General features: G+C 40.2%; 1 protein-coding gene across 14 annotated transcripts in view; it reads right to left on the reverse strand.

The window, feature by feature from the left end:
- The window catches only part of LOC311485491 (bromodomain adjacent to zinc finger domain protein 2B-like), a 63,322-nt gene extending 61,620 nt beyond the window's left edge, over positions 1 to 1,702 (reverse strand). For 12 of the 14 annotated variants that reach the window (XM_084540932.1, XM_084540936.1, XM_084540931.1 and 9 more), the window contains exon 1: positions 1,218 to 1,701. The gene's annotated coding sequence lies outside the window, so the exon portion shown is untranslated. Of the gene's footprint in view, positions 1 to 1,217 lie in introns of all 14 variants that reach the window. The other 2 variants (XM_084540933.1, XM_084540942.1) reach the window with 1 other exon arrangement.
- Positions 1,703 to 14,822: the final 13,120 nt, after the last annotated feature.

The following is a 14,822-nucleotide window of genomic DNA, read 5'->3' on the forward strand; positions in this document are numbered from 1 at the left end:
CGCGAACCTCCGCCTCGATTTTCTCAAACAAGTCTAAAAACTTTTGTTTAAAAAAAAAGAGAGAAAAAAAAGAAAAAAAAACTTGGATCCATTTCCTTTTAAAGTATCCCGTGTGTTTGTATGTGTGTATGTATGAGAGAGGGGAAGAGAGAGAGAGGGAGACAGAGAGAGATAGGAAAGGTAGGGGTGCTTGAGGGACGCATTTAAAACAACCAAGATGGCGAGAGGCTTGTTGTTTTGGAAGGGGCAGAAAAAAAATGGAGGATATTGTAATATACACAAAGGGATAAATTTCAACAACTCGGCCAGGCGGCTCGCCCGCTCGCTCGCTCGCTAGCTTCGCCTGTCGGTTTTGAGGAAGCGACCGCGATAGCAGCTCCCCAGCAGGCTGGCTAGCAACACGACATAAAAAAAAAAAAAAAAAGAAAAAAGCTCAAACTCTTAACCGCCGCGGAACGAGAAATGAACATTAAACGTCCAACTTAATCCAAACCGAAGGGAATATTTATGTATTTGTCGCTAATTGTTGTATTTTGGCGTCGATGTGTGTGTGTGTGTTTGTGTGAGAGAGAAGAGAGGGAGAAGGAGGGGGGCGACTATTAAAAACTGGATGGATTTAAACGGACGGACGAGCGAGGACCAACGGTAGTCCAGTAGCCTCGCAGTTTAACGGTTGACGGTTACAAGAATTAAAAGCGAAATACACCAATAAAACCCGGCGACTCCGCGTTCACACGGTCGACAAAAGCCCGAACTAAACTAAACACACGCACACGCAAAACAAGAAGCCCTTTAAAGAAGGAAAAAAGTTAAATTTCTCCCGAGATAAGAGAAGTTATCAGAAATGCCACAGAGTGAACGGTGCGAGAGAAAAAAGAGGGACACAAAGACGATTCCCACTATCAGGTCAGCGAGCACTCAAGAGGAAGAAGAAGAAGAAGAGGTGAAGAAAAAAAAAAAACACTTGGTTTTTAACGTTAAAGAGGCGAAAACTTTAGCGACGACCAAAACACGGCGACCGAATGAATCACAAGGCGGCGAGAAAACGCGAAAACTGGCGATAAAGCAGTTTACACACGCTGAGAAAGAAAGCTAAGAAACTAGAAAAGGCAGCAGCAGCAGCTCTACGCAGCTCATCGCTTGTTCGCGTTCTGTGATGGGGCGAAAAAACAGCGTCAGTGAAATATATATATATTTAAAAAAAAACACACTCTTACCTTTTTTTAGTTTCGACACTTTACACTTATTTCCAGCGTTTTTAGTTCAAATAACACTTCGGCTCCGTCTTCTTCTCGCTTTTTTTCTCCCCCTCTTTGGTTATGAAAGAGGTCGTGGACGAATGATAAAGAAGGGAATTGGGCAGTAATTGAGTCTCGGTGTGTGTGAGTGTGTGTGTTAGTTACTAACAGCAGATTGAAGGAGACTCTTCTCAAGGTTTATTCAGCTCCACTTCAAGGAACCGACCTGACGTCAGCTCACTACTGCCACACAAAGAAAACTTATTATTTGTGCAGCGGCCGTAGTAAAAAGGAAGGATACAGTAATTGACCGCTATTACTTTAAATTGCGACATTGTCATTAGCTTCACGGCACCGACTGGGGGATGCAACTTTATTTATGATGTTGTTTAGTGGCGTCATATGTTTGTCCGCCGCCAGTAAACAAACACAACAAAGAAAACAACCGTTCGCTATTTTCTTTTTTTTTTTATATTTTTCTAATGCACCGTATCCCAACTTTTATCCAACTTATTTTAATAAATATTATTAGGGCAAATATAACTTTACATTTTTATATACATATATATATTTACTGCATTAAAAGAGCACCTATGTGGTATATATATATATATATTTATTTTTTGCAGACTGCGGATAAAAAGAAAAGTTGCACGGTCGTCTTTTTTTTTTAATCTTTATGTGGATTTATTTATGAAAGGTGATACATGAATAAATAATTAGAGCAAAAAGAAAAATGCTGATTTCTTCCTGTTAAATAACTTGAATGGTTGAACAGATTCATCACAATTGTTGCTCATTAATTTTCATCTGACTAATGAATTATTCTACTAATGTTTCAGCTTTACTTGAAACTGGAAGTTATCTATCTATCTATCTATCGATCTAATAGTTTTACTGATGAACAATGATAGATAGATCAACTAATGTTCTTGATAACGTTGCAATCACTTTTAAAAAACTAAAAACTGGATCTATCTATCTATCTATCTATCTATCTATCATCATACCATCATACCTTGTGTTTTCAGTCAACTGACTTATTGTTTATTCATCTATTCGACTAATGTTTCAGCTTTTCTTGATATTGTTGCACTGTTTTTAAAAAGCGGAATCTATCTATCTATCTATATGCCTCCTGTTAAATACCTAAACGATGATCCCTCAGAAGAAGACACATGATCAAACAAATACAAATCGGTTTCATGCGGGACCTAAACAAGAAAGGCATTTGCGAAACAAAAAAAAAAAACAAAAAAAAACCGAAATGGGATGGCTCTTCCTCGGGACGGGATCAATACATTGCCTGGCAAAGACAGCCATCTGTGCCTAATTGTATGCTTTACCTCCTCTTCTGAACACACAATAAGCAACAGGCTGAACGCAGGCCCTCTGACCCAGACTGGGTTTCCAGACGGGGGGAAGATTATTTCATTCAACTGGAAAACAACAAGGGGGTGGGGTGGGGCGGCGGTGGTGGTTTTGGTGGGGAGTTTTTTTTTTTTTTTTTTTGCAGATGGAGTGGGCAACTGTTCTTATATGCCCCACCCTGATGAGGATGAAGATGGGTCACACAGCCAGAGCCAACCGGTGCCTCTCTCTCTCTCTCTCTCTCTCTCTCTCTCTCTGTCTTTCTGCCACATCACCACTGGTTATATCCATTTTTAACAGGTATTACACCGGATTAACAAACTGTTCACTGTTAGTTTATGGACACCTCATAAATCACATGCAAACAATGAACTCATTGTTAGCGGAGTGATGGAGTGTTGGTTTACGGGCACATTCATATTAATGCTTCATAAACATTATAAATGATCATAAATGTATCTTGATTTCTCTCTCACGCTCGTTCCCTCTCTCTGTCCCTCTGCCTTCCCCCCTCTCTCTCTCTCTCTCTCCCTCTCTCTCTCTCTCTGCCGTTATGTCACAACATCCAAAAAATGTCACTGCAATGTTTTGATGCCATTGCAAGAATTGCACAAATGTTACTCAGAAAATCAGTCACATTTATGTATAATAAAAAAAAAAAAAAAAAAAGAAGGTAATGTTGAGGTGTGTGTGTGTCTGTGTGTGTGATGAAACATTCATGATCGCCAGAGTTTGGAGGATGGACACAGAACCCCTTATTCAGCTTGTGGTGTGCAGTTAAAGCCATTTTATACGCTTGCTCTCCATGTTCTTTGGTCATTGATTTTTCTCTTTCTGCCCCTTTCCATTACCTGTTGAGACGGGGGGTTTTTGCTCTTCTTCAAACACACTCACACACACACACACACACACAAGCACAATCCTTTTCTATCTGTCTCTCTAGCCACTGGCACCCTGGTGTATTTCTCCATCTCCTCCGCCTCTTATAGCAGGAGTGACAGGCTGTGAGGAATGACAGTGGCTCTGTTTGTCATACAGTAGCAGCAAGAAGCAAGGATTTTTTAATTGCATTGGAGAATCTTCATTAAAGAGAGCACGTGGGGGCGGGAATGGGGGAGAGGGCTGCATGGGGTGGCGTCGGGGGGCACTCTGAGCATCGTCATTAGGAGAAGGCGCTAGATGCATAGAAGGGTGGGCCCTCTTTGCATGCACACTGAGAATGCCTGCCGTACCTCGGTCATTTGTAACATAATAAGTGCCAGCACAATGACTGCAATGCGAGAAAGCACACCACAGGGAAGAGAAGGGGGGAAGGGAGACAGCATGTCTGTCTAAAAGAGGGACTTTTTTTTTGTCTTGATTAGAAAGTATAATGAGCCACTAAAGAAACAGGAAAAAAAAGGAGGATCTCTCCTGAGACTGATGGAAAACAAATTAATCTGGTGATTTAAATTTAATTATTATTTTTCTATTAGTCCACCATGCAAAGACAGGGACAGCCATCAGAAGCGAGGAGCTGCGCTTGCATTTATTGATTTTTGCCCAGACACATTCAGGGAATACAGATTCATCTGCTCTCTTCCCCACACAATCCACTATGTGGGATTCCATTAACACAAGAAGCTTCCAGCAACTCTGAGATGTTTAATTTGAGCGCCATAAATGGAGCTTAAAATAGTGTTCACACACACAAGAAAACTGGCCTAAGGATGTCTTTTTACGCAATTGAATTAGTCCTCACTTACTGTTGTGTCCTACATAATAAGTATTAAATAAACACCCAATAAATTAAATTAAGACAATGTTCAGCCTGTATAGAATGAGTCGAGCCGCTATTGTTCTTCTCTGCCTCCGACGTCTTACACCGCTATAACAGTTGAGTTTAATTTAATCTTTTGTTTTGGATTAATGTAAGAAACCCTGCAACCGGACTGTAATTATTCTCCCCATCCATGTAGTATCTTCTCTTTGTAGCGTCCTTTTCAATACATCAGTAGTCTTGAACACAATGCCTTGTGAGATGTAATGATTTGAAAAGTCAATGATTTGAACTGCCTGTGTGATTAAAGCACAAGGGACCAATTTGTGGCTGCTAAATGTAGAATATTGCTGTGCCTCCAGTAACACTCATATTCTCTCCCTGACATAAAATTCTGCAATTATGCCAGATGAACGCTGTTATTGATTGCCATCCCACTATTCCTATACTGAGAGGGGTTTGCTGTAGCGAGCGCGCGGACCCGAGCCGATATTCTGAGCTGCACCTAACGGCAGATGGGAATCCATGTGACAGAGAAATATGCATTAATTCATGACCTTCAACCCCAGAGACATCCACAGGAGGTCGGGTAAGGGAGGTTACAAGTGTTTTTGTGGCACCAGTGTTTCTATCCCCCTCCTAATGTCAGCTTTACGATTCTCCGACAGGCTTTGCAGCGCAAACGGGAACTAGCCGGATGAAAAAGTGATTTGAAAGATCCAAATAATGTTTTCCATGCAAGGTTGACTAATAAACCCCTGCGCAGTCTAAATGAGTGTGCTTGGAGATTGTTTATTGTGGTGAATGTAACTGAGCAGAACCCTCTGCTGCATGATGTAATACACAGAAGGGAGAAATCATCATAATAGCAGAGTAGTAGAGTGACTCATTCGTTGATGAGGTACATTCACACTGTCATTCAATGAGGAGATGCAGTCTCCGTGCACATGTTGTCAGTGTATGACCGATACAGACACAGAGAGAGAGAGAGAGAGAGAGAGAGACAAAGAAAGAGAGAGAGCGAGAGCATTAGTATGTTCCTTTTCTGGGAATGAGGAGTCATTTGTGCCAGGAAAGTGGAGAAACAACTCTCGGCCCTAGAGTGATGCATCTCTCCATGAGGAATGAGATCACAAGCAAATGTCACCCCAACCTGAGCACAGCCAAATGACCTTGAATCAAATAAAAACATCTTCCCCCACGTCAGTGCGTACACACGCGCGCGCCACACAGAATGTCAGCAGATTTTCCATTCGCTAAATCTGCACCTAAGTGCAGGGCTTTAAGCTAAGGTAATCAACCTAGTATTTTCCTTCAAGTCCATATGAATATCACCCCGGAGGAGCCCCGCTGTTAAATACAGTTTACTGCTCTTAGTCTTATAATTTAATCAACTTAAAATAAAGTGGAAAATTTCCCCCCTCGTGGAGCCAACAGTGACACGAAGGAAGAAATGAAAGAGAAACAGACACGAACACAGGAACTGATATTACTTACATTCAGTGACTGTACTATTTCTCTTGTTTTCTGCATTTTGTGACAGATGAGCGGAGGGGATTTTTCAAGGGAAATGACTTTCACAGCTGAAGGAATTTCAAGCTTCAGTGCGTTACTTTATCATAGTTTACATATAACTAGCTTTGATTTCTGTCCACAGCACACATCTCCTTGACAGCGGCGTATACGTTGATGGATAAGCGACCGGTGTACGTGGTGTTCAACTTATCACGTTTGAGGATTCACTATTTTTTCTTCTCATTTCTCTGACCCACATTGAAAGCAGGCTATTAGTTATTAATTGATTGCATTTGTAACCTAATTCGTTCTTCTTACTACAAGGTTTACACAGCTTGTTATGTACACACACACACAAATTGAATCATTTACATTCACTTCTTGGAAATAATTAAACCTTATCTACCGCTAGCAATTTGCAACGCAAAGGTAAGGATACCTTTCATGAAATTCCACTCAAATGCTAATCCACAGGAGGCTCTCGGCTCATATTGACAGACATCACTGTTGGCTCAATCAGTCATCAGAGATTTAACAGCGCTCGGTTTCTGCGGGCAGCAATGCTTTATTTGTTTCTTTTTAAGCACTGACAAGTTTGATTTGGCAAAGTTCCCTGAAAATTTGGATCAAAGCAAGGAAAAGGAATATTTACACTGCGCAGTACCGAAACTGGAACTCGTAACTAATCTGAAATTAGCTCTACTTTGTGCTGCATGATCAGCGTTTAGTGTGAACACCAGCGGTCTTGGAACAAGACAAACCGACGTGAGGGACAATTTAGCGCTTTTGTTGGATGAATAAAAGTGTGTGCCCAAATTATGCAACAGTGCCACAAGAAATAGTTTGGGTATAATCATACATAATCTTGAAGCAACAGTTTGGGATGTATCTTGGATTCTTTAATCACTTCTTCTCTAATTTCAGTCCTAATAAAACTGCTGACTATCTAAGATTTATTTCTAAATTGACAAGTTGATCAGTCCCTGTTTGCCGAGGGTGGCGCTGTTCATTCAAGGGAGACTTCCTCTGAAATCTTTGAATTTATCTTGTACTAAAATTAAATATGGTAAATTAGCAAACAGCCACAGGAAATACACAGGTAAAGCGCAGGTAGTGTGTCGAGGGATTACAGTTTTAGCAACAGGCCGAATTTGGTTCAGCAGCACAGTAAGAGAACAATGTATGAGTGCTTTTACTTTCATTTAAACACCTTTGTTCAACTATATTCTCAATACATCAATAAGAGCGCCTCTATATTAAAAAAAAATCCATCCATACTGTGGCTACAAGCTGAAGTCATTTCAAGTTTCATACATACTTATTTTTACCAAGCGCAGGTGACACGAAATACTCCTGATATGATGCTGATATAATTTAAAATAACCTGTATTTTATTACAGAATGAATCTTTGGTTTTTCCTACTGTTTTAGACATAAAAGCCAAAAAAAAAAAACAACAACAACAAAAAAAAAACAGATCCAACGTGAAACCGATGCAAATACGTTGCATCGAATGCAACCTACCGTCTAATTATAGACCTTAAAGTCTCATTTAAATGCAGGGAAAAAAATGTCCACGCGTGCCATATGAGCTATTTTCAGATCGAGCGTGTCAAGGCCATCAAAAATCCATCTATTGAACAAGCGTTCGTATTTATTCTAGAGGTGTGTTTGAACTGCATACAAAACCGTAAGAGCTATGAAAAAGGCCTCCCCTGCAGACATATTCCTGGTCAGCGTCGGTACTTGTTTTAACCAGGAAGTACGTCAAATAAGACAAAACTGAGCAGGCCCTTTTGAAATCGAGATTTAAAAAAACAAAAAACAACAACAACAACAACAAAAAAAACGGTAAGAAAATCTTTAATTCTAATAATAAATAATAAATGACTGGTTTATCTGCGCCTTGCATTGACATTTGCCTCCAGATCAACTCAGTGGTTTTTCTGATAATTCAGATAAAATTTAGGTACTATTGGTCACAGTCAAAACAAATCTGAGTGTATTTTTACTTACGTCTTGGCTGGTAAACTCCCAGACCCTCGTGGGACAACTGACTTTAAAAAAGGCATTTAAAAAAGCACTGGGAACTTCGACAATTATGTCAGTACTTACGCATCTTCTGTACACACTATGGGCCTGCTATGCTCTGTACAACGCTGTCTAGGTTCCAGTGTGACACATATCTGAACTGCTCAAGTCAAAAGGTGGCAGTAATCCGTCAATCAGTCTGTCACACCTGCCCGCCTGAAAGTTTCATTATGAATAAAAGCTGGGCGGTGAGGCCTCAGAAGTACGGCGGCGTCAAAGAGAACGTGGTCGTTTCTGAAACCAAGAGCTAACGGGTTTGATGTGCAACGACGACCCTCGTTCACATTTCAAAATAAAATTCACAAGCGCTTTATGAGCCACTTCAGGACTTTATGAATACCGTTAAACTAAACACGCGACATGTATTTGTATTCTCTCCTGATGTCTTTGGCAAAATAGTTTATTCAGCAACATGTTTACCTTGCTGTGAATATGGCTTGGCAGGACTAGTGACTAGTTGATGAATGGAGATTTAAGGTAGTGGCAAATAAGGAAGGAAATGCAAACGCGTATCTGGTAGATATGTGTCCATAAATAAAGGGATCAAGTGTAAATATAAAATAAATCATTCATTACGATGGGAAATCAAACAACTCAAACAAAGGGCCGCGAGGTTAAGAACACGTCCGCAGACCTTTTGTCGGAGCGCTTAAATTTCGCATTTGTTGATGAGCATCCCCACTTAGACTTAGTTGGGCCTGTGGGGGTGGTCTTAAGACGGTTTTAGGACAGATGAAAACAGGCCCTGTGTTAATTAACACTGGCAGGGCCCCTGTTCCTCCTGGCAGTGTGCAGGCAGACATTCTGGCCTGCCCTCAGTGACGCCTGGTCAAAAATAGGGCACCACACAGCACAGTAATGATCACAATGGTGACATCATCTTTGCCTTCAATGTGCTCTCCCCTCAGTGCTCCTCTGAACAAAGAGCAGCAGGCATGCAGGGAGGGAGGCAGATGTCACTTTGTGTCTGGGGAACATTAAGACCAACAAATGTTCTTTGAATTCTGGGAGTAGTCTTTTTAGTGTTTGTGTGGGGTGAAACATTGCTTTGGTAAAAGTCCGTGGCCTCCTTCTCTTCGTGAATCAGCCGTATGATTTGAACACGTGCAGATTTGAATAAATAAAATAAAAAATAAAAAAACGCCTGTACTTGCTAATTGGAACAAAGCATACCTATGGCCAGAGAAGAGCGTCTGCAAATAGCTCACGAGCATTTTTAGACGGTGCCCCTTGAACATGTGACCTAAAGTGTTAACACATGTGGCCTTGCTTCTTCACCATTGTTACTGATATGTTCACAGGTCTCTGGTCTCGGCGTTTGAGGCAGGCTGGCACAGAACTTTAAATACAGCCTAACGTCAGAACCGGTTGCAGATGGTAATGTCTGTTCATTGCCCGGCTGACATGAGATCATCACCAACGGAGCATACAGCTAAACTCTATACTCCACAAACGTTTGGTCATATTCAGCCCGTGCTCCGTCCCCTTCTGTGCAATCTATCACCCTTTAAAAATATGTGAGCAGGTTTGTGAAAGCAACACAATATAGGTAAGTCCCCAAGGACAACAACTTACAATGTGTGCTTGGAAAGCGCACTTGCGTGTTTATTTCAATGAATGCACTGGAAATAACACATAACCTTAGCCTGGATACTCTTTTCATTCCTAGAGGTTTCTCCGAAAGGCGCAGACTCTTGCACTTTGTGCTCTTGAAGACACTGAGCTTGTATTGTAGTTCTCCTATAAACCAGCCTTTGTGGTATTCATGTGTCTCCACAAACAGTGTGAGGGAGGAAGGGAGAGAGAGAGAGAGAGAGAGAAAGAGAGAGAGAGAGGAAACAGATTCTCAAGACCTGGACGAGCCGTGGGAAAAGAGGGGTCTTGTAGAGGAAAAGCAGAAATGTCTCAGGACATTCCTTTGTGATTACACAGTGCTGGACAGACATTCTTGCAGTTATTCTGTCGTACTGCTCCACTTAAAGTCAGTTACACAAATGTAAACATCAACATGTTTTTTTTATTCCTGCAGCTGTTTTGAGACATACAATGATGTTTTTTTTTCGAGCAGTCTGATTCTGATAAGCGAAAAAGAAAACCATAAAAAAAAGAAAAAACCTCGGGGAGAAGTCCACCATCAATTTGCAATAATTATGCATTTCCTTTGTACGCTGGGAAACTTTGATGTTTGGCCAATGCTGTCCTGTAGAGCTGAAATAAAAGAACAACAGCTCAAAGAGACAGGTAAGTATCCATCTCATATCCGCGGCTCATACATAAGAGGATTCGAGCAAGAGGAGGGCATTGTGCGCAAATCTCAGGTTACATGCCCAGGATCTGAGCTGAAAGAGTTAGCTGCCCCCAGTGAAAAAAAAAAAAAAAAAAAGCATGTTCCTCCCTTGTCACAGCTACCATGAATGAGAAACAGCTCCAAGGAATGCTCCATTATCATCCTATCAGCAGCACTGGGGGAGGAGAGCTTTGAGTCTCCCTTCACTTAGCAGTGTGCAGAATCGTGCGTCTGAAGCAGGAAAAGAGGAGTGAGTGGCAATGGCCTATAGACCCGCAATTGGGTTGAGCAGCCTCCTCCCCAACTCACCAGACCTTGCACTTCCTCATTTGTCTAGGTCAGGCGTCCTTTTTGTCAGCAATTAATCTGCAGCTCCACCCTCCTATATTTATCCCTTTCACTCTCTGTTTCTCCTTCACCTCTTGTTCTGTTAGCCTTGGCTAGATTTACACTCGTTTTGATCACTGTTCACTGCTGTATACATGCAACTAATAATGGATTGCCGGGGCCCTTTAAGTGCTGCATTTTACCGTGCGTGATGAGTATCTTGTTGACCTTCACATTATTATGCATCTGCTGTGCAACAATGCTCCCACTCTGCTCCAGAACTGACCTCCCAGGACCCCGACACACTTAACACGAATTCTGTGTTTGTAAATGTAAGTGAATCAAACTGAAAGGCAAACCCAACACCAACAACTGCACCATGAGAACAGAATGAACACAAGGCATTTAGACTTACTTCTGATCAACCGTCGAGTGAATTAGATGTGAGTTTAAGTATGTAAATCATGTGAATGCTCCTAATCCTGGATTTGCCGGGATGATGGGATCTGCAATGCCTTTCAAAGCAATTATTCAAATCAATCTAATTAAACCGGTTGAAATTGGCTTTAATTGCCTCCCTGACTAAACAAACACCAAGTTACGGCATTCAAACAGCAGTTTCGGAGAGTCGGTGGGAAAATGTGTGAACTGCGGCGCCCCTTAGTGGTTATTAGCTTTCTGTTGCTTTCATAATGACGTCAACCCTGGACACTACAGTGGATCCAATCTCTCCTTTCTCTTCGTGTGTGTGATCTCGTATTACTCATGTTGTGGGGACGTAAATCTGTCTGCACAGTCACACTGTGTGGACAAGTGGTGTTTATGGTTTGGTTTAGGGTAAGCCTCCAAGAGATGAATATAGGTCAGCGCATCTTGAAAGTGATAGAAAAGTGATGGAAGCACGGCTGTGTGGCCACTTTTCTTTCTGTTTTTTTTAAAAAAAATTTTAAATATATGGCTTTGACTGCGCCTCCTGTTGCTTCTGTCATTTAGGCTCATCAACGCTTTTCTCCTGTCATTATCCCTCACCATCCAGTGGTCTGAAGCCACATCTTCCGGTCGTAGCGGTCCGTGTTTGGCTGCAGGGTCGCGACATGTACAGTGTGCATTCATTTCTTACGCTAACTGACGTTGTTTTAAATCACAGACGACACTTCTAATTAAAAATGACGACTTGTAAAGTACATTGGGTACATCTTTTAAACACATCTATACAGTATTTTACATCAATAAAATGATGGTAAGGTGGTAACATAATTTGACTCACAGCTTTCTATAAAACCTCTATTTTACTGTCCAATACGGGAAATGATGCACAAATAATAATAATAAAAAATAATATGCACGTCACTCTGCTTTACTCCAATTATTTACAATAATCCCTGCTGCTACCTTAATATGCGCAATTATATAAAAGATTTGCTGCTACTGCAACATTAACCTCTTTAAATAGTAATTTGGGTTTTATTTATTTATTTAGATAGATAGATAGATAGATAGACAGATCAATAGATAGATAGATAGATAGATAGATAGATAGACAGATCAATAGATAGATAGATAGATAGATTCTGTGATTATTGATCCAGAATTTAAGACATTTATTTCTGAGATAACTTCTTCCATTGCAGAGATGGATTAAATTAAATAAGCACTAAATTTTCCAGTAAAGGAAGTCTCTGTGGATAATCCACAGGCTTTAGTGCAACCAACGTTCATTTAAATGACTAAAACCAGTTCACTACATTTTCTGTGAATGATTAATGATTATTATCTCTCTGCTCTAAATCCTTTCAGGAGGACTAGTTAAATGATGAGGTGTTCCCCGTGTTCATGATTCTCATCATAATAACATTATTTATTTGGCATTTGCTTAAGCATTGCTGGAAAGCATTCCCGTAGCTGTAAGCGAGTTAGGTTTTCACTTATTAATTTTGACTTGAATTTACAGTCTCTCCCTTGGGGCTGCTTTTTTTTTTCTTTTCTTTTTTTTTTTCTCGTGGAAAATGTCAGAATGCCATGATGCACTTAAGATGCATCACATGACCCAGTTTAGCCTAAAATCCAGTGAGCGGTATTTTTGGGACATTGTATGTGAAAAGACAAGATAGTAATGAAATATACAATAGCAGACAAACGGAAACTGCATTACTGTCACAGCTGCTACATTATAAATGTTTTCATGGATGTAGTGAACATTTTAATGAGTGTGTCAGTATAATCATGGCAGATAAGAACAGAGGCATTTTCTTCCCCCCGACCACATTTCTAATTTCATCAAATGAATTGTATAATTTGCCACAGCCCCCTTTTTTTCTCACTGTATCTAAATTCACATTTATCAAGGTCCACTCGCTCATTAATTTATCCATGGACTTCTGTACCACACTGTAAAAATATTATTATATATAAACGTACCATGGTTATGACTTCAGTAAATGTCAGCAGCATGTAATTTAATATCAAAAGTAAATATTTCCATTAATCATAATAGATAATGATCCCTTTTCAGAACTATGTAAAAGAGTTTTGTTCTCTGTGAGTGATTTAATGAAATGTCAAGTTGATTAATTTGCAATATTATATCCATCCATATTACAGAGATGTAATGTTGCACATGTCATGTGTTCTAGTTCTATATATGCATATATTGTATATGTAAATCTAAATTTGCATACTAACGGTAACCTGTTGCAAAATACAAATATCAAAAGTACAATATTTGTCCTTGTAACGTTGCTGGATTTGCGTATGAAGTAATATTAGAATAGCAGTAATGTATCTGAATCTAAATGTACTTAAAGATTACTTTCTGTAATGCAACAGACAAAATTGTTCATTTAGTCTGTTCCCAGAAATGAATGATTGTTGCTTTCAACATTTTCAATTAGCACACAACGTCAGGCAAGTCTAAAAGGTATGGCAACTGACGCGGTATCTTCTATTTCCAGATGCATTCACTGATAAAATCTCGCAGTAAGGAAAACGAATCCATGACACATACAGTAGCTTCCAGAAAAAAAAAAATATATATATATATAGTGGCATCTCTAAAAATGCCTGCTTGTTGTGTGTTTTTTACATGCCTTGTTTCAGAAAGTTTGCAATCAGTCCCCTGTAGTTGTTGCTCTTTCTTCTTCTTCTTGTAATAATAATCATTTTAAATTCAGCAAAAAAAGAGTGTTTACTTGTGAGAACACAGAAACTTCAGCTTATTTTAAGCCACTGGGAGGTAAGACTTTTTCAGAACTTTAAGGAAGAAGCATGTCAGAGTCAGCTTTATTTGGCCGTGAATGCACACACACACAAAGAGCACTGGTTACACTTAGTGTGCTTAAATCAGGAATAGATATAATAAGGTAAACAATTGGGGGTGTGTACAGCTGATACCGACAGGACTGTTATATACAAGATAAGGTTTGTGCGTAAATGTGAGCAAGATAAGTATAGCAGTATTTACAGTGAGATGTATTTGTACATTTGCAGGAAGAATATATATTGTACACTGGCAATTATCTGACTGACTCAAGTGTTTACCTGCCCCTTAATGTACGCCAGTGCTGAAACTCTGATAGCACAGCTTAAGGTGGAGGGTCATTTTTGTGTGCTTGTGATGGCATAACTCATATCAATGTATGAAGAATAGGCTGTACACATAACATTATGACCACCTTAATAATATGAGGGTGTCCTGTGGTGTCTGGAAACATAATGTTGTTAGTGGGGGCCTTTGGGTCCTATGGGTTGAGGGCAGGGGCCTCTGTGGAATCAAGTGAATTTGGAGGCCAGGTCAACACCTTGTGCTGTTCTTCATGTTTTTTTTTTTTTAGTTGTTCCTAAAGCGTTTTTGTGTGTGTGCCTGTGTCAGGCTGCATCCTGCTGGGGATGGCTGCTGCCATCAAGGAGTGTCATTGCTATGGGGTGGGGGTACCTGATCTGGTCTGGTCTAGGTGGGTGCTACATGTCTATGTAGCATCCACATGAATGCCAGGTCCAATCGTTTCCCGCAGAACATTGAATTGTCATAAGTTGCTATTCACTTCTACTGTCAGTGGCCATAATGTTAGGCCTGATCGGTGTATGCATACACTTGTGAAAATGAATGCAGTCTGATTAAACCTTAGCTTTGCAACTGTTATGTTGTTCAGTTACGTTACAATGGCGTAGGAAAGATAGTAATTCAACTGTATGATCATTATGTAGAATGTACTGTAGTTTGTGGTGCTTTTTTAAC

The sequence above is a fragment of the Chelon labrosus genome (assembly GCF_963514085.1).
Source record: "Chelon labrosus genome assembly, chromosome: 3".
In the NCBI taxonomy this organism is placed as follows: Eukaryota; Metazoa; Chordata; class Actinopteri; order Mugiliformes; family Mugilidae; genus Chelon; species Chelon labrosus.